Raw genomic sequence first — 21,312 nt, forward strand, 5'->3', positions numbered from 1 at the left:
TCATAAAAACCATACATTCTGCAAAGTGCTTCCCAATTTTGGCAACCAAAATGGGTTACGCTCTGAGAATTGTACAGATTTACTTCAAAATCCATATCATGATGGGTCCTTAGGTGTATTTTCTTTGTTTCAAAATTTTCATGGTCTTCAAAACCCATCCTCTCCAAAACATAGCGTCTTGCATGGCATGAGATAAGCTAGTCGAACTGTAAAAGATGAAAATTAGACGTTGAAATAGTTGAAGTCGTGCTTAATTACGAAAAAAACACTTGTCGTCGTTGTGTACCGTTTCAACGTCGAAGGTCTCCTCGAGCTTAATGCTGAAGCGCTGATCATCGTCCAGGTGAGGGCACCTGTCGCACAGACCTCGATCATCGTGGCACCAGCTGCACTCCCCCAGAAGGCTTTCGTCACCCGAGTACGACATTTCCTACGTTCATAATTCAAAGATTAAACTTGTACAGTTAAATATATGTACTAAAAACCCTAAATTAGATCATTATTTTTCAAGAAAATCCAGGCCACTCGATATTTCCTACATATTCTAGCACAAGTCATGCCAGAATTCACGGAAAAATCCGGCATGACCTTTGCTAAAAAAGGACATATCGAGCGCCTGAAATTTGCCGGAACGGAAATTAATCAACACTCCGGCAAAACATAGGCCACTCGGAGGTGTAACCTGAACATGACCGGCCACTTGGGCAACACAGGATATACATGTTTTTATCTACATCATATATATCTTATAGGACTCATATTGACATGGAGATTTGGTTGGTCTCACCTCGAGGTCGAAGGGGGTCGGTGACGGGGACGACGGCGGGGATGATGGAGGGGCTCCTTGATTTCTGCAAAAGCAAAAACCCTATAAATTATCACTAATACATCCCGAATAATTGCTTAAAATAAAAAATAACAACAAATATGACATGTTCAACTAGTTCTTACTAAATATAAACTTACTATAAATAGAAAAAAAAACTAGTTCTTTTTAAAAATAAAGTAGTTCAACTAGTTATATTAATTTTCTTACTAAAAATACATTAGTTCTATTAATTCAACTAGTTCAACTAAATAAATTTACTTACTAATTATTTTAAACACTTACTAAATAAACTAGTTCTATTAAGCACTTACTACAATTAAACTAGTTCTATTAAACACTTGCTAAAAATTCTACTACCCTAGTTCTACCCTAATTTTTCTTAATTCTATTTTATTCAAAACACCTAAAATAGTCAAAAAATTATTCTATTAAAAAACCTACATTCTACAATGTCTACATTCTAAAATCTAGATTTAAATTACCTACAATTTGCAAAAACAGAGACAAGGGAGGGAGGGAGGAGAGAGGAGGGGGAGGGGCCGGCCGGAGGAGGAGGAGGGAGGGGCGGTGGGAGGAGGGCTTCCCGACGAAGGAGGGAGGAGGGAGGAGGGAGGAGGGGGCGGCCGGAGGCGGAGGGAGGAGGGAGGAGAGGGCGGCCGGAGGCGGAGGGAGGAGGTCGTGGTGGGAGGAGGAGGAAGGAGGGCGTGGTGGGAGGAGGAGGGAGGGAAGGAGGGAGTACCTCGGTGGAGGACGGACGACGGCGGCGGCGGCGGCAGACGACGGGTATCGGCGCGGGTCAGAGTGACTGAGATGGAGAGTGAGTGAGAGAGGGTCGGCCGCGTGGGAAGGATAAGGTAGGGTTAGTAGTAGCACGTGTGCGAGAAAAGCGCTACAGCTAAGGAGGATAGCAGTAGCGCTGGGCGAGGATACGCGCTACTGCTAAGTTGGGCTAGCCATGTGCGCCCAGTTCAAACATAGCAGTAGCGCGGTTTATTTACGTGCGTTGCTACTAAGTAGCAGTAGCGCATTATTTTGTCCAGCGCTACTGCTAAGATGATGTGTATAAGGTTTTCCCTAATAGTGTGGAATTGTTGCGCAATGTGAAAGAGCTGCTACTCCATATAAACCAAGAGAGAACAAACAGTCCTAATGAGTTTGTTAGGACGGCAGTCGGGCTGCGGACCCACTGTAGACTGCCCTCCGTGGTGCCATTGGCGCCTCTCTTGAGCTTCTCCTCGAAGGCGATGCTTTCTGGCGTGTCCGGTGTAAGGGTCACCATGAACGACTGGGTAGTTCAGGTCCTTGCCTTGGATCTTCCCCGCCGTCACAGCTCACGTTCTACATCGGCTCCACAATGATGTCGATGATGAAGCTCTCGTTGTACCCTGGCCACGAATAGTAGGGGGAATGTAGTCTGTTGGCGTGAGGTCGTAGATGGACGAGGCTGGGGTCCAGGGCAACTGCTCTGCTCTTATTCTCCTTTTTGATGAGACCAACCACTTTATTTAAATATCAGCGTTTATGGAAATATATGTTGTGTCTAAACAAGCGAGATTAGGATCTCATGCGAATATGTAGGCAAGGTTAGACATTTGGTGATCGAGATCCACTGTGGCTGCGCCTCGTCTCGACAACGGCAAGGTAATCTTCGCGACACGAGGACATCCGGGTCTCTTGGCCCAGGCATGGTGGTGGTGGCTGCCTTCTCCACCGAAGGCGGTTGGCCATGCTGGTAGTGTCGGATCTTGGATCCCACTATTAGCATCGGCGGCGAGTTGGGGAGACATAGTCGCCGATGAAAACCGAGCCGACTCCGGTCATGGCGGGCGATGGCGGCGTCTACGTCGTTACCCTGATGAAGGCATCGTCAAGCAACTATCGTCAACCTGCTCATGCCGCTCCGGGAGAAATCCTAAAATCACCGGATCGGACAACGGCGGCGCTGCGGTGTCGTGTTCCCTATTGGGGCATCGTCTGTGGAGCAGCAACGGATGGAAAGAGGCGTGAGGTGGTGTGGCATGCCTTCTCTCGCGTCGACGACGGCGGGTCTCGGCGGCATGGAGCAGCGGGGTCTTGGCGCTGGACGTGGCGTGACGGCCTCGCGCAGGCGGTGGCGTTGTCTGGGGCCATGGTGGCGTTGTCTGGGGCCATGGTGGCGTCGACAGCTGACCTGGCAAGGTCTTCGCGTCAGTACCTGCTCTGAAGATGGTTAGGTGGATGACGGCGGCGGTAGCCTCAGTGAGTGCGCCGGACCGGTGTGTGACCCACTCCCCGCATGTGGCTGGGATGGGGCATCCGGCATTAGATGTTAGGCTTTGGTGCTATGTATGTTTGGTATTAGGTTCGGACATTTGGCACCCCTGCATCAAGGGGATAGGAATAGCGACAGGTGTTGCCTAGATGGTGGCTTCAGGCTTACTGATGTATTGCTTTGTGAGGTCTCTGTGAATAATTAATAAAATGGTTGCATGCATCGCCCAGATGCAGAGGCCGGGGTAATCCTCCTTTTCTAAAAAAAGAATTAGACATTTGGTCACATATGTTTAGGCTCAGTTCGACATAGGCAAAGTGTCGGTCCATAGGACTCTACTGTTGCCGTATTGTCGGTTTTCTTACTTTTTCTAGTGTCAGACTTTGATATTTGGCTGTGTGCATCCTAATTATGCAGAGGCCGGGTGTTGCTCATAATATTTTGTATCCGCTTAATGTTACATTTGAGATAATAAAATCGCCCTTTATCGAAAAAAAATGTTTAGGCTCAGTTAGCACCGAGAGAATAGAAAGCCACGGGAAGTTTGTGAAAATCTACGGAAAGCAAGTGGGCAATCGAAGGCGTAAGCTAATGATACTTTCGGCTACTGGATTTAAGCCATCTGTGTGCGACGCTCACCATTTAGGCTGCTCCCATTTCGCTTGCCACTGCTACGAAAATCGCTCTCTAAATTGGATCAGTCACACCACTGGCAATCACTCTCCTGGGAGAGCTTTGATGGCTCTCATGTGATAACTAAATCGCCTTCCCAATGTCTGACTCGGTCCCTTTTTGTTGGTGCACTCGTTTTGTAACTCCAACACACAAGATTATTATTTTTTGGATGAAGAACACTGCAGGATGTTCGTCCGGAACATTGGCGAATAGACCGATGTGTGATCGCACCAGGTCAATGCCCGCTTGGTTTGATTTTGAAGATCGCAGAATTTGGACCTTGAGGAACAACTGGAGAGGCCACGGTCAGTGGATCGTGCGGGCGAATCTATTCAAGCATCTCGGTTTACATGGTGGGAACGCCGTTGGTATACCCACCCACGGGGAGCAGGTCCAGTCAGTCTACCTCCCTAACTGTATCCAAGAATTAGTAGTACTGGCAACAAACCGTTGGCTAAACCATTTTTTTTAAACATGGTACAATGAAGATGCTTACATATATATGCACTACATCTTCAAGATATTGAGTTGGCACAATATCTTTAGATTGTCAAAGTCATCATATGTGTCTCGTAGTTGACAGGAATGTCTCCTCGCACTAAACAAATATCGACAAAAAGAGTAAAATAAATTCAGAAAAATGGTAGCACCAGTGCCAAGTTTAAGACTTGAACCCTTATGAGTATCATAAGAAACCTAACCATTTGAGCTATACTTAATCCCCCTACACCAAATTACTCTCCTTTGATGGATTACACCGAAAGAAACAAGCACGATAGATGTTTTGTCATCCAAACACGCACCACCATCTCCCTTGTTAAGTTGTTGCCTGCCGGTGCTGATTGGAGCTTGGGCCGGAAACTCCCCACGCCCAGCCTCTTGACTTGGTGTATTGATAGATCATGTTATAAGATTTTGATGCAGGTTTTCGAGGTCAGACCTTCGTTGCTTCCTCCTCTTGGAAAGACAATGAGAATCACAAGGAGGTGGAATCGTGTAGGCATAGAGACAAGCGAAGGCAGATGGCTCATGATCTGCCCGGTTCGTCGGAGAAAAGAAGCGAACATCCAACCACACAGAATGCGGGACGAGGATGGCCAGGTTTGGAAAACGCCCCAGATGTGGCCGGTCATTCCAATTTGTCGACCTTTCAATAGATTACTACAGTTCAAGACAAACAGTTTTTTTTGGATGGTTCTAAATCAGGTTTTCCAGGTCTTATGACAATTTTATCAAAGTTTTGTTTCTCTTTTTCCTATTGCTTCTTCTGCCAGTTTACATTTTCTCCTTTTTCTCTTTTTCTTTAAAAAATTGTCACAAAATTTTAAATTATATCCCTGTTTTTTTTAAAGACACCTTCCAGAAAAATATTCATAAATTTCAAAAAATATCCTCAATTTTGGAAAAATGTTAACAAAAGTTCTAAAAATGTTGTTTGTTTCTTTAAGTAAATGTTCACAATTTTATAAAAAACTATTCCTGAAATTTCAGAAAAACTTATACTACATAGAAAAAATTTCATACTTTAAAATAAATTCAAACTTTTCTTTTAGAAAAATGTTCATTTTCTAGAAAAAGTTCCTAGAAGATGATCACATTTTCCCAGAAAATTTTCATTTAAAGAAATAAATATAAATATTTGTTTTTAATTCGCTCGAAGGCTGGCAACAGCTCCCGAGCATCAAATCGGAGGGCCTAGTTGTGGCGTCTATGCGATTGGTTGCCATCTTGTCGCAATAAGCGACACATAGGCGCTCCCGGCGGGGCCACCTTGCCACTCCTCATGGATTTGACATGTCGGCGCTACACCCTTGTTTAATCCCACGCTGAATGGCCTGCTACATCCACAACACATTTGGATCAACGCGCCCAACAACCATATACAAAACCACCCAGGATTAGCCTAGTAAGACGATGACCACCAGGCCGCTCTGGCTTGGATCTGGAGAGATACAAGGCAACACATTCGAGGATCACGTGCCATGAAATCATTTGTAAATAAAATGTGAGAAAGAACGGAGAGCGGATTTTTGGATCCTAGATGCTGCCGATCCCCCTTATTAAACACAATGAAAAAATATTTGTAAGTTTTGAAAATTCAAAAATAATTACATGGCATATTTACAGTTTAGAATAGTAACGGTAAACTAAGCGTGAGTGAAGAGTAGCTTATTCTACACCTCAGTAACTTTACATAAAATATATAGTAACAGAGTATACAAAATATAGTAAGAAAAAATTAATGTAGTAAATTAAAAACATGGGTCCAGGCGTGGAAAAATGCTCTAGAGTGGCCGGGGATTCCTATTTGTCGACCTTTCGATAGACTACTGCAGTACAAGACAAACAGTTTTGGGAACGTTCTAAATCAGGTTTTCCCGGTTTTATTGAAGCAAGTTTTTTATATTTTCGTTTCTCTTCTTCCTGTTTATTCTTCTGTCGGTTTACAATTTCAGCATGTTTTTGTTTCTTTTTCATTTTTCTTTAAAAAATTGATCAAATTTTTCTTTAAATATCCCTGATATTTTTTAAAGAAATCAACTTTCCTGGGAAAAATTCACTAATTGACAATAATCTTCAGAATTTTAGGAAATGTACATAAATTTCAAAAAATACACCAAATTTTGTGAATATGTTCAAAATTGTTCTAAAAACCTTCGATTTTTTACTCAATAAAGTTTTAAAATGTTTTAGAAACTATTTCGGAAATTTCCCAAAATCTCAGACTATTTAGAAAAATGTCCATAAATTTCGGAAAAAATTATACTGAATTTAGGAAAGAAGTTCACAAAATTTCTACAAATGTTCTATTTTATTTCAGAAAATGTGCAGATTTAAAAACAAAACTATTGTGAAATATATAAAGTTTAGTCTATTTACTGTTAAAATTATTTTCAAAATATTAGAAAATGAAAATGATCATCTAAAATGCTCTCATTTTTTTCAAAAATGTTCAGAAAATTAAAAAAATGCAGTTGTTTAAGAAAAGGTTCTTAAAAGATGGTCACAGTTTCCCAGAAAATTATATTTCTAATAAATGATCAAGTTAAACAATATATGAATATTTGTTTTGAACTATATCAAAAACCCGACTCATATCCATGTTCAATAAAACACAAACAGGAGAAAACTAATTTAATTCGCTTGAAGACTCACTACCGCTCCCGATCATCAAATCAGAGGGCCCAGTTGTGCCGTATGTGCGATTGGTCGCCATCTTGTCCCAATAAGTGAAACATAGGCGCTCCCAGCATGGTCAGCTTGCCAGGCTAACCAATGCCTCACAGATTTGACTTGCCAGCACAAAAAACCTGTTGAACACCACCCAGAATGGCCTGCTACATCCACACCACTTTTGGATCAACGCATGCTTTTTTTTTTTTTGCGAATGAACGCATGCTACAACCGTATACCAACCCGCCCAGGATTAGCCCAGTATGACGAGCATCGGATCTGGCCAGAGGCTTTGTTTGGAAATCCGACGACCACCAAGCTGCTCTGACTTGGATCTGGACGGACACGAGGCACCACATTCGAGGGTCACATGCCACAACATCATTTATAAATAAAATATGAGTAAGAATGGAGAGCGGATTTTTGGATCGTAGATGCTGCCGAGCCCCCTTCTTAAACATACTGGAAAAAAATTGTAAGTTCTGAAAATTCTAGAAAAAATCACGCCACATATTTATAGGTTAGAAACTTACCCATGTAATTTTTTTATGGAAAATCTATGTTTTCCAGACTCAAACTGTAGGTCGCATTCGATTATTTTACACTCGTTTGATTTGTATTGAGGAACACTTCCCAATTGCATCACGAGTAGCGAAAAACACAACACAACGGGCTTGCATAATTGAGTACTACTAGCTGTTTAATAGTGGCGCGCTTTAATATTACCAAGTGCATGTATATTTTTGAAGACCAGTGCAGAGTCCAGCTGGTCTTAATTTTATTCATGCCGACAGCTTAACAGCTCGCCTCCCAAAACAAACAAATAGGCTGGCATCACGATCGATTGGTTTACCTACCTGTTTGTTGGGCCGTCAGCCAAACTAAAGCAGACTTACAAATTATTGGAGCATTTTCTTGTCATCATCACTGAGTAATCGCACAACGGTTGCCAAACGAAAGCCCCGTGAAAGGGAACGAAAGGGATTATGTACGTTGGTTTTCATTGATTAGTGTACTAATTCCAATGTCATCGCGCCCTCATACAGAATGGTCATTAAACACATAGCAGCCAGAGCAAAGAGTGGAGACAAAGGGGGGGAAAAGCTGAAGGAAGAAAGGAAGTTTGAGCCACACAGAAAAATTCAGGCTCAATTCACATGTCCTTATCATGCTGGTGTACGTATGAAAAATATACGCCCAGCCTCTTGACTTGGTGTATTGATAGATCATGTTATAAGATTTTGATGCAGGTTTTCATGGAAAGATTTTTTTTTAGAAAACTTTCAATATATTCATCTTCAATCATGATAGTACAACGAACATCTGAAATAATAAAAACTACATCCAGATTCATAGACCATCTAGCGACCCATCGCCAAAGTCAGGAACAACTTGTTGTAGTAGACAGTCAGGAAGTCGTCGTGCTAAGACTCCATAAGACCACCGCACCAGAATAACAACCGCCGCCGATGAAGAATAATGTAGATCGCAAGGATTCAGCCCAAAGACACACGAACGTAGACGAACAACGACGAGATCCGAGCAAATCCACCAAAGATAGATCTGCCGGAGACACACCTCCACACGTCCACCAACGATGCTAGACGCACAGCTAGAACGGGGGCTAGGCGTGGAGACCTTTGTTTTGTCCTCCTCTTGGAAAGCTGATGAGAATCGCAAGAAGGTGGAATCTTTAGGTGTGGCAAATCTAGGCAGAAAATAAAGGGTGGGCTCAAAGTTTACTCACTTCTATGTCGTGCGAACATGTATTGGGCTGGTCCTTGAAACTAGTAGTAAAATGGAAATTTGTAGCGCTGGACGGGGGATTGGGGGGGGGGGTGTTAACAACCCCGGCCTCTGCATCTGAACGATGCATGCAACTATTTTATAAATTATTCACAAAGACCTTACAAGGTAATACATCAATAAGTCTGAAGCCAACATCTTGGCAACACCTATCGCTACTCCTATCCCCTTGATGAAGGGGAGCCAAATGTCCGAGCCTAGTACCAAACAGATATCGCACCAAAGCCTAACATCTAAAGCCGGATGCCCCATCCAAGACACTACTTGGAATGGGTCACACACCAGTCCGGCGCACTCCCAGTGAGCATCACATGCACAAGCTGCAAGGGCCGTCACCTCCATCTTCCATCGATCCATAATCAGAGCAGAACTGATGCATCGACCTTGCTAGGCATCTCTGCCATCGATGCCACCACGACGCCAGACAACATTACCCTCCTGCACGAGTCCCTCGCCACACATCGGACGCCCAATCTCCACTGCGCCCCGTCGCCGAGATACGCCACCATCCATGTGTAGGATGAAGCACCGCTCCATCAAAGATGTCGTCCACTGGTCCGTCGAGCCCGTGCACACCTCCAAGAAAGACGACCCCAAGGGGGAAATGACACAAGAATGTCGCCGTCATCCGATCTACTGATGTAGGGCATCCCCCAGAGGTAGCAGATAGTGGCCTGGAACCCTCAACAGCCATGCCTTCGACAAGGAAACGACACCGAATAGCGTCGCCATAGCCGGCCTTGGCAGTAGCTGAGAGCAAGTTTTTTCACCCAGATTTGCTCCAATAACCTCCATCAAATGTCTTGTGCACGGATCGTCCAACACTGCGGCCGCCGCATCGCCCATTACGACTCCACAGCCGCCGACACATCCTCCGTCGTCCCGGGGCCGCCACCCCGGGATCTAGCCCTCACCGTTCGCCAGAACTCGCAACCCCACGACAGAGCGACCAAGCCCCACCTCGGTGCCGAACGCCGTCCGCGGCAGACCAACGTCCGCGACCCTACCATGGAGCCGCAGAGCACTGCCCGCCGACACGGTGTGCACCACATTGAGGGCGGCCAACGAGTGTGGAGAAGTTAGATCCGGCCAAGCCCAGCCAGGATCCGGCCTCTCGCCGCGCTAACCCGCTCCCGCAACCCTGCATCTCGCCCGCTCTCAAGGCGACGTAGGTAGAGCGTGCGCGCGCAACGCCGCAAAGAGGGGAAACACCCTGCCGACACCTTCCCTGGGGCACACACGGACTTCATCGGCGACCCATCTACCGGTGGCGAAGCTGGGGATTAGAGGACCAGGGGACCTGACGGCGGCGGCGCTAGGTTTCCCCCGTGTCTCCCGGGGCAACGCAGGGGCGTGGGGCGTCTGGCAGTCCCTATATAACCCCCCGAGTGGTAAGCATCTCATATGGCTGATAATCTGCCTGGTCTATGGAGGAAAGAAGTGAACACCGTTGTTGCCAACAATGACAGAGACCTTCCACAACTTTATTCAATGTCCATCCAACCACACAGAATACGGGACGAGGATGGCTAGGTTTAAAAAAAAACTAGCTGTGGCTAGGGATTCCTATTTGTCGACATTTCGATAGATTACTACATTACAAGACAAAAAGTTTTGGTAACATTCTAAATCAGGTTTTCCCGGTTTTATGAAGCATCTTATCAGATTTTTGTTTCTCTTTTTCCTGTTCATTCCTCTGCCGGTTTACAATTTCAGCATGTTTTTTTCCCAATCCTCGTTTCTCTATCGTAAAATGATCACAATTTAGAGAAATGTTCATAAATTTCAAAAAACATCCTGAATTTTGTAAAAATGTTCAGAAGTTTTATAAAAAAAGTTTGATTTTATCTTCTAGAGAATATCCACAATTTTCGAAAAATATTGAGAAAATTTCGCAAAAAAGTTTAGACTATTCAGAAATATGTTCATAAATTTCAAAACAATATCCTGAATTTTGGAAAAATGTTCAAAAAAGTTATAGAAATGTTTGCTTTTTATCTGTAAAAATGTTCGGAATTTTTTAAAAATATCCTGAAATTAAGAAAAGGTTTAGAATATTTAATTTAGTAATATTAACAAAGCGAAAATTTTCATTTAAAAGGCTCACTATTTTTTTGAAAAATGTGAGGAAAATTCAAAAAATGTCCAGTTGCTCTAGAAAAAGTTCTTAAAAGATGGTCGTATTTTCCCAGAAAATCACATTTTTCGGAAAAAAATGATCTTTTTAAAAATAAACCATATGAAAAAACCGATTGATAACCATGTAATAGAAAACAAGCGGTAGAAAACTAATATAATTGGCTCGAAGGCGCACTACCGCTCCCGAGCGTCAAATTGGAGGGCCCAGTTGTGGGGTATGTGTGATTGGTCACCATCCTATCGCAATAAGCGACACAGAGGCACTCCCGGTGTAGTCACCTTGCCAGGCCAACGAATCCCACACGGATTTGACTTGTCAGCAGAACAACCCTGTTCAACACCGCCCTTAGGGCATGTACAATGGTTAATAAGATAGTTTTATCTTAAGTTTTGCATTTAATTTAGAAATGACAAAGAAAAATGTCTACAATGGGTCATCTCTTAGCCTTATCTTCAATAACTAGCAATTCCTAAAAATATGGTGAGACATATTGTGGTAAGAGATCATCACTTGTCTTATCTTAAATACTCCCTCCATTACAGTTTATTAGGCGCAACTCAGAGGGCTCTGGGACCTAGGTGTTTTCTAATTGGAAGGAAAAACGGAGCCAGTTAGCTGTAGATGCGCCTAATCAAATGTAAAATTGACGCATAGTACTCCCCGTCCATTAAACTGATTGCATGCACCGGTTTCCTTCTTTTCCCCCTGGCGTTTCCTACTCTGCATGCACCGGACCGAGTACTTTCCTTCCGCATGCATTTCTTCCGCGCGCGATTTCTACGCCGCGAGTTTCCTTTCGCGCGCGATTCCGCGCCTGATTTTCCTTCTGCGCCGCGCGCGAGTTTTCTTCTTGGCCGCCTGATTTTCCTTCTACGCCGCGCGCAGTATAAGTAGCTATGGCGATGGATGTTCACGAACAGACGGCGCTCATCTTCGGCTTCCTCCTCTTGGCCTCCTCGGTCCAATGGCACGGACGCAGCAAGATGAATCAGATCGCCGGCTTCCTCCTCTTGGCCTCCGTGGGCTGTCTAGGGTTGCTTTCCAACCGAGAGCGCAGCCGCCCGGAGGACTTCCTCCTCTTGGTCTCACCGGACGAGCGAGAGTTCCATCCATCTCCATCAGCACGGCTGGGTTCGACCATCTTCCTCCTCCAACGACTTTGCCTCGACGGCGCGTCGGCCTCGCACGCCCATCTCGCCCTCCGGCACCTAACGAGGCTGGTTCGTCGAACTGGAGTGGCTCCGTCGGCAGGGAAGGTACAGACAGCGGCGGCGGGGCCGGAATCGCAAGTTCTACGTTCGTGGGCTTCACGTTTGGCAGCGGCGGGATCTCGTTTGGCGGTGGCGGCGGGATCCACCTCTCCTTCTCCATGGACGCCCTCCACCTCTCCTTCTCCATGGACGCCCTCCATCTCTCCTTCTCCATGAACCTCAACTTCCTTCTCCATTTGGCTTCCACCTCGCTGGTTCAAGGAATAGCAAAGCAAATGGCTCTTCTTTTATACACCAAGGAATGGGGATGCGGTGTGAAAAGGAGATCAAAAGCTGCTGCATGCAAATCCTTCTCCATTCACACCTCAACAAAAATTGACGTGTTCCCACTTGCATGCAGAATTGGAAGGAGAAAGGAAAGAGAGCACCGCATGCACCAAACGCCACAATTAATTTTGTGATTAATGAAACACGCCTTAAATCTCTCCTATTCTGAAAAATCAAGGATTTGGAGATGCGCCCAACAAACAAAAATGGAGGGAGTAAAAGAAGATAAGCCTTCTCTTATGAATTCTCTCTCCTCCACCTCATCATTTATCCTACGTGGCACCCCTAAGATAGCACCATTATACATGCCCTTAATGGCCTGCTACATCCACACCACTTTGGATCAACGCACCTAACAACCGTATACCAACCCGCCCAGGATTAGCCCATTATGACGGGCATCGGTTCTGGCCAGGGGCTTTGCTTGGAAATCCGACGACCACCACGTCTCTCTGGCTTGGATCTGAACGGACATGACGCACCACATTCGAGGGCCACGTGCCACGACATCATTTGTAAATAAAATGTGAGAAAGAAAGGAGAGAGGATTTTTGGGTCCTAGATGCTACCGACCCCTCTTCTTAAACATACAATTTTTTTATAAGTTTCAAAAATTAAAAAAATCACGTCAAATATCTATAGGTTAGAACCTACTCATGTAATTTTTTTACGGCAAATCTATGTTTTCCAGACTCAAACTGTAGGTCTCATTCACATGTAAGTCACATAGGGTCATATTGTTCTAAAAAAATTGGCATGGTCAACTTTCTAACCAATACCAGTGCATGAATTTTATTTCTCTTAAAATTACAAAACTTACTGATATATTTTTCGCTTTGTTCTGGAAAATGGCAACACCAGAGTCCAGGATTATGCTACTCCCTCCGTCCTATAATATAAGACTTTTTTGATACTACACTAGTGTCAAAAAACATCTTACATTATTTATGGGATAGAAGGAGTAGTATGTTGGGAAGAAGTCTCTACACTTGAACAAGAGTGGAGACGAAGGGGAACAAAGAGAGAGCTGAAGGAAGAAAGGAAGTTTGAGCCACACAGCAAAACTCAGGATGAAGGGGGGCGAGTGGGAGGAGTGCGTGAACACAGAATTCTATTATTATCATGTGGGCAAAATATCTTGCAGGGAAAGGGAATATTTTATCGTATCAAAAAGTTTCAATATATGTGCAACTTTTTTTACTTTTTATGTGGAATTTTGATGCAAAGATATATTGCACTCGAATGTCCGCTGTAGCGCACAATCTCAATTCACATGTCCTTATCATGCTGGAGTAGTAGACGTGAATTTTTTTTTATCTGACAATAACAGGTTTTAAAAGAAATTGATTTGATCTTATCCTGTTGCTAAGTAATCAGTCGTTGGGTGTTAACTAAACACGTATGGATTTTGGCCCTAACCAAGTCGTACTCTTCTGCATTAACAAGTACAAAGAGACAAACGCATGTTAAGCCAGCGCTGATTTATGCGTTTGCACGAATCAATGCTGGTTACGGAGCGGCCTGGCAGACGAAATGCATTAAAAAAATGTGAACTTGGCTGGCCGGCCGAGTTCCTATAAAGAACAGCAACCCTGCGCACCCAAACGTACATCAACCACACTGCCCTTGTCCATCAAACAACACACCAAAAAATTACGAGCAAGGTAGCCATGGGCACCCTGCTCCCCAAGCTGCTGGAGCTCCTCGGCGAGGAGTATAAGCTGCAGAAAGGCGTCAGGGAAGGAGTCAAGTCTCTCGAGAAAGAGATGAGGAGCATGCACGCTGCCCTCTGCAAGGTGTCGGAGGTGCCGCGGGACCAGCTCGACCTGCAGGTGAAGATCTGGGCAGGGGAGGTGAGGGAGCTCTCCTTCGACATGGAGGACATCGTCGATAAGTTCCTGGTCCATGTCGGCGAGGGTTCTGAGCCTGCAGCAAACTCTAATAAGCTGAAGCAACTCACGAAGAAGATGGCCAGCTTGTTCACCAAGGGGAAGGCTCGCCATGAGATAGCTAACGCGATCAAGGACATCAATAAGCAAGTCCAAGAGGTTGCTGAAAGGCGTACAAGGTACAATGTCGACAATACCATCGCTAACCTCCCTACTGTGACTTCCATCGATCCTCGCCTTGGGGCTATGTACACAGAAGCAACAGGGCTTGTTGGAATTGCCGGAACAAGGGATCAAGAGATAATGAAGTTGCTCTCGGAGGGGGATGACATGTCCAAGAAGAATTTGTAGATTGTCTCCGTTGTCGGATTCGGAGGATTGGGCAAGACCACTCTTGTCAAATCGGTCTTTGAGAAGATCGGAGGTGATTACCACTTCAAGGCTTTTGTTCCTGTCGGTCGAAAGGCTGAGGCAAAGACGGTTTTCACAAATATCCTTCTTAATCTTGGCATGAATGGAAGTGAGCTCATCATGTTCAATGAGCAACTGCTCATCGACAAACTCCGGGAATTTCTCAAGAACAAGAGGTATCACCTGCCACTCACTTTTTGATGGCCACTATCTCACTCTAAAATTTCTTTCCATTGGCAACTCAGTTGGGTAATAGTGTGTAAAATATGAGGTAAAAAAATATTGTAGATTTTACAGCAGCTTCCATCATTTTCCGTCCTACTGTGACTATGTATGTGGTAGGTCATATAGTGTTTAAAACCCATTATCACGTTTGACTCTTTGTTCTAGCGTTGTGATAACTTTTACCTCATTTTATTGTTTGCTCCAAACCTAGAAGCTAGACCCACTCGTTAGGACGACACAGAAGATCGATAGATATCTCAGACCGATGTCTTTTTCAGTCTTAGCATATTATGTCAAAATTTTCCGATAATTTTATCAAATCAATCCAATTTAATGAAATCAACTCAATTGCCACAACTACAACATACTTCTATGGGCCATGTCAGATATATACCCCCTACCGTATATAGGCCTGACTGACAATCCAGCCAGGTGTAGCGTTATCATAAGGATCTGTCTTGTTAGTTCTGAGAATAACAAAATCACATGACCACAACAAAGTTGTAAAATGTAGCAACTTTTTTAAAAATGGGACAACTTTACATATAGGAACCAGCTTTGCTTTTTTCGGGGCCCATATATGCATCTCATACAATATGAAGTATCTAATCTAAATAGGACTATATAGGAGTATGCAGTGGTAGTATGAAATATATGAGGCCACCTAGTCATTATACATACTACACTTATGGTGAGCAATTTTCCCGGCTATGTTTTTTATGTACAAATCTGACGGTACAAAAAAATATGACAATGTCATGAGCTTGGTCTCACTTGCAATTTTGTTCATGTACATGGAATTGTGGTATCTTAAAACTAGAAAAAGTATATGCATGTACTCAGAATGATAAAGTGCTATACATACTACAACACTGTAGTATTTGAGACCTGGGCTACTACCGTGTGTAGTTACATACACATTTTTAATAGGGATTATCTATCTATATATTACTATTCACAAAAAAGAATATCTATATATTACTGCATATATACGGCATGATATTTATATGTGTGTGTCTGCATTAATCTATAAAATATCAATGAATTGTTTAGTTTACAAGAGAGTGAAAATAATCTGATGTTTGTTGTTTTTCGTTGAGCAAGTTTGCAACGGTGTTTAATTGAATGACATGACTTACTACCGGTTCATGGGGTCAATGTTTTATCTCATGTCAATCTTATCACTATTGAATTATACATCTTATCACTATTGTAGTACACCTTTCGTGAACGTGGAAGGTAATCACCTTTCCAATTCATATAGAAAACTAGATGGTGCCCCATATGTTGCTGCAGAAATTGGTTGCAATTTTTTGTTTTGATGAGATTCAATTGTCTAGAATTTGAACATGAGAGTGGAGACTAAACATACATATGATTTATTCTATTAGAATACTATATAGTTCCAAAATGTTTATAGAATTTAAGTAGTATTTCTGATGTGTGTTGATAAAAGTAAGGATTTGGCTACAAATCTGGACGTCTGATTTTTAATCATGAAAAATCTAACACCCGGGATGGCATATTATTTTGTCGCGAGCATGGCAATTTACTTCCGTAAGAATGGCAAATCCTTGCTGTGTTTAGTTTTTTCTGACAGGATTTGCCATGTTTGCTGAAAGAAATATGATGCTCGCGATAACGTAATTCCCATCCTTGGCATCAGATTTGTCATGCTTAAAAATCCGACATCTGACTTTTTTAACATTCACGTTGATGAAGTGCAATGTGTGCATGTTTCACGTTGAGAGAAATAGGAATTGTGAGGTTGCTAAGGTGGTGAGAATGAAGATTTAAAATACATATGATTTTTCTATTTGGTTATTATATAAGTAGTTAGAAACTATTTATGTAATGTAAGTAGTATTTCTCATTCGTGTTGATCAAAATAAAATGGCAGGGTTGATGAAGTGGGATGTGCATTTGAGAGAAATAGTAGAAATAGCATTTCCCATGCGTGTTGAGAGAACTAGATAATGTGAGGTTGATGATGTGGCATGTGTGGTGAGGTGGGATGTGTGCACGTTGAGATAAATAGAAATAGTAGGGATCAACTATTTAACTATATATCGGATGTGTACATAAATGTACTTTGGTTGAAACATGATCTTCCAGCAATTTATGCCATCTTATTGTTTGTCCCTTGTAGTTTACTTAAACTTCATTGTTTTTTTAGAATCATATCTTTGGGCCATAGCACAAGATTCTATTTAACTCTTTTTATGTGTACATGCATTCCATTAATCATCACATAAACTAAATATAGGTACCTCATTGTAATTGATGACATATGGGATGAAGAACTGTGGACAGTTATCAAGTGTGCATTCTCTAGTAGTAACAATTTTGGCAGTCGGCTAATCACGACAACTCGTATAGTCAGTGTATCTGAATCATGCTGCCAGTCTACTAATGATTCAATTTACACAATGGAACCTCTTAGTGATGATGATTCCAAAAGGTTGTTTTATAAACGGATATTTTCTCTAGAGAGTGGATGTCCTCCTGAATTTCAAGAAGTATCTAGAGATATATTGAAGAAATGTGGTGGTGTTCCATTGGCCATCATTACCATGTCTAGTCTTTTGGCTAGTGGTCATGAGGTAAAACCTAAGAATGAGTGGCACGTTTTGCTAGAGTCTATTGGTCGTGGACTTACTGAAAACCGTAGTGCCAAGGAGATGCTGAGGATACTATCATTTAGTTATTACTGTTAGGTAATCTTGTCCTAGTCATAGCAAGAGCTAGAGTCTTGTGTAGCATCGTTAGTACATGTAAGAAAGCTTGTGATCAACGTCGCCGTGTGATTAGATTAGGAGTTGAGTACTAGTCCAGGTTGAGTCCGGGTTAGACTAGAGTACTAATCGTGTTAGGTTAGGACACAAGGTTGAGTCGGTCTGCTAGACCTTGGGTCGCTGCATATATATACGCAGCAGGTCTAGACCTTTTGTAACCGAGGAAAACAGAAAATCAATAAAGAGAAGAGAGGCACGACACGTGCCTTTGGTAAAAATTATCGTGTGCGCGTCTCTGTCTTAATTTGATGTGATTGATCCTGTGGGCGAATTCCAACAATTGGTATCAGAGCTAGGTCGATTTGAAGCCGCCCTTGCCCCGGGGTCGCGACCCGATTAGCGCCTCGGGGTGAGCGATATGGTCGCTGGGTGGTGCAACGACGATGAAGAGCGAGCCATGATGTTGCTGGGTGATGCAGCGACAAGGAGGATCTGGCGATCGTCGTTCGGCGGAGCGACAAGGGGTGAGACGGCAGGCTGTCGTCGGGAAGGCGGTGGAAGAAGATCGTTGACGTGAGTGGTGGTGCCGAGGCACGGTGCCGGGATAAGTCGTCAAGATCGTCGTCCGGGGGAGTCGGATGAGTCAAGGAGTCGTGCGTGTTTGCACTACCAGTCGTCGTTGCGTCAGTGAGTCGTCGGTCAGTTGGTCGTCGTCGTGTCAGTCGTCGTCATGTCCAAGTGCTCGTCTATGTGAGGAAGCGTTGAAGATGAAGCGTGCCCAGGTCGTCTACGAGTTTCGACGAGAGGATCAAGTTCAACTATGTGGGGGCGGTAAACCAGTGAAGGTGAGTCTCTTCAATGAGGCCATGTCTCTACATGAGGCTGGAGTGGGCGGTGTAGTCCACAGGGTGGTGAGATCCACAAGGAGCCGGCATGTATCTTGCTAGGGTGGATGGCGAAGTCCACCGGGTGGTGTTTTCCACAGGTTACTAGCGAGGCTGGCTAGTCCAAGGCATATTTGAGGTGGTCCGTAAATTCGCCAAGTTGAAATTGGAGGGGAGATTGTTGCGATCAATGAAGCCTAGCAATTTCACTTGTCGTGGTGCGAGTGGATGAGTCGACAAGGGGTGATCTACAACGACTCAAGACCGGAGAAGCACAGAAGACAAAGTGTCAAGATTAGGGAGAGATTGTTAGGTAATCTTGTCCTAGTCATAGCAAGAGCTAGAGTCTTGTGTAGCATCGTTAGTACATGTAAGAAAGCTTGTGATCAACGTCGCCGTGTGATTAGATTAGGAGTTGAGTACTAGTCCAGGTTGAGTCCGGGTTAGACTAGAGTACTAATCGTGTTAGGTTAGGACATAAGGTTGAGTCGGTCTGCTAGACCTTGGGTCGTTGCATATATATACACAGCAGGTCTAGACCTTTTGTAACCGAGGAAAACAGAAAATCAATAAAGAGAAGAGAGGCACGACACGTGCCTTTGGCAAAAATTATCGTGTGCGCGTCTCTGTCTTAATTTGATGTGATTGATCCTGTGGGCGAATTCCAATAATTACGACCTTCCTTCATATCTGAAGACATGCTTATTATATCTAAGCATGTTTTCGGAAGATAGCAAGATCATGAAAGATCAGTTGATATGGATGTGGATTGCCGAAAGCTTTGTCCAAAGTGGAAAAGCAAATACTTGTCTCTTTGAGTTAGGAGAAACTTACTTCAATGAGCTTGTGAATAGAAGCTTGATCCAGCCGGTATATGATCATGTTGGCTCTGTACATGCTTGTCGTGTACACGATAGTGTACTTGATCTAATTTGCTCCTTGTCAAGTGAAGAGAACTTTGTTACTGTAGTGAATGGTACTAGTGATATCATGTCTTCGGAGGGCATTGTCCGCAGATGGTCCCTCCAAAATTATAAAAATGAAGAAGGTCAAACAAGGCCTCTCAAATCTGAGAGTATAGGACAAGCGAGGTCTGTTGTTACATTTGCACCTGCTATTGATCTAATGCCACCATTCTCGAGCTTTGTTGTTTTGCGTGTATTATATTTGGATGGTTATGATCGTACTAAGGAGGACCACCTCAACCTTCAAGAGTTGGGGAGTTTGCTTCACTTGAGGTACCTAAGTCTATCTGGAGAAGCATGGCACTCACGTCTATCTAGAGAGGCGGAAATTGATTTGCCGGAAGAGATTGGGAAGTTACAGTTTTTGCAGGTGTTGGATTTGCCTAGAGGTACAAGACTACCGTCGACAGTGATTAAGCTTACAAGATTGTTGTGCCTACGTATTAATGATGACATGTTTCAGCCTCCAGCTAGTTTTGGAAACCTGAGATCAATGGAAGTGTTGAGTATGATCAGTGTTGACTCTGTAAGCATTGTAAAAGAGCTGGGCAACATGGACAGACTGAGGGTGCTCAATATTCAGTTTGAGAGCATGGGGCTGGTGGAAGCTTTTGTGGAGTCACTAGGGAAAATGCGAAAGATCCAGCATGTACAAATTAGTGCCTTGCTTGAGCTCAATGTTTCAATGGATCACTTGGGGGAACATTGGGTGCCCCCTGCAAGTCTGTGTGTGTTTATCATGGACACACGAATGAAATTATCTATGCTGCCAGCATGGGACCCCTTACATCTGTCACAACTCTTCTGGTTACAAATATGTGTTGGGGAAATGCGACAGGAGGATCTGGGATTCCTTGCAAGGTTGCCTTCTCTTCGGCTTCTCCGGGTATGGAATGACAACCAAAGGCCACTATTCTTCGGTGCCGAGGGGTTCCGTTGTTTGGAATCAGTCGGCTTGTATTCCGAATGGCCGAGCCAAATACTATTCCGGGCAGGAGCGTTGCCCAAGGCCGAAAAAGTTTTTATCAAGATCAGTTTGCGGATGGCAAAAGAAATTTTTCTCGAGATCGGTTTGCAGGTGGCAAAAGAGGAAGCAGCCGGCAACTTCTTTCGCCACCCGCAAAGCGATTGGTTTGACCTGGGCATGGAGAACCTGCCGTCCCTTCGTGATGTCGACGTTGAACTCTTTTGTTGGGGAGTGACGGTGGGGGAGAACGCCCTCCGCGCCCATCCTAACCGCCCCAAATTCAAAATCTACTTGGACGTGAACATACCAGAAGGTAGGATGCTTGTCGTTTGCGTTCGCTAGTGCCTTTATGCATGCTTGTCTTTATGCATGCTTGTCGTTACTGAATTACTGACCGGGCTTTATTTTCTTTCCTTCGAAGGTGATATTGATGAGGACCGCGACTGCTACGAGGGCCAAGAGTCGGAGTGACGAAACTGCAGGTTAGAATAGATACAGTTTTGTTTCCGGTTGAAAAGAAAATCATTTAAAGGTTACAAACTGTGTATACGTACATGCGTAGATTTTCTTTTCCACACTTATTCGTATAGCCATGCTATACCTTCTGACACTACTTGTTTTTATAGGCTGCCATTGTTTTATTGGAGACGCACATCTGTAAAACATATGGGGTATGCGTACCGACGGCTTCAGCATCGACCAACGGTCGTCACTCTTTGAGCTTATTTCTTGGCTCAAAGAGAAAAAAACCAAAAAAAAGAGAGAGAAAAGTTTATGAAAAAAAGTATTCGCTCGCTACTAGTAGTTGAGTTTCTTTCTAGGC

The 21,312-nt window shown here is 43.7% G+C and overlaps 1 pseudogene; it reads left to right on the plus strand.

The window, feature by feature from the left end:
• The first annotated feature begins 14,054 nt into the window (after window positions 1–14,054).
• LOC125534751 lies at window positions 14,055–20,960 on the plus strand (annotated as a pseudogene).
• Window positions 20,961–21,312: the final 352 nt, after the last annotated feature.

The sequence above is a fragment of the Triticum urartu genome, chromosome 2, assembly GCF_003073215.2.
Source record: "Triticum urartu cultivar G1812 chromosome 2, Tu2.1, whole genome shotgun sequence".
Classification (NCBI taxonomy): domain Eukaryota; kingdom Viridiplantae; phylum Streptophyta; class Magnoliopsida; order Poales; family Poaceae; genus Triticum; species Triticum urartu.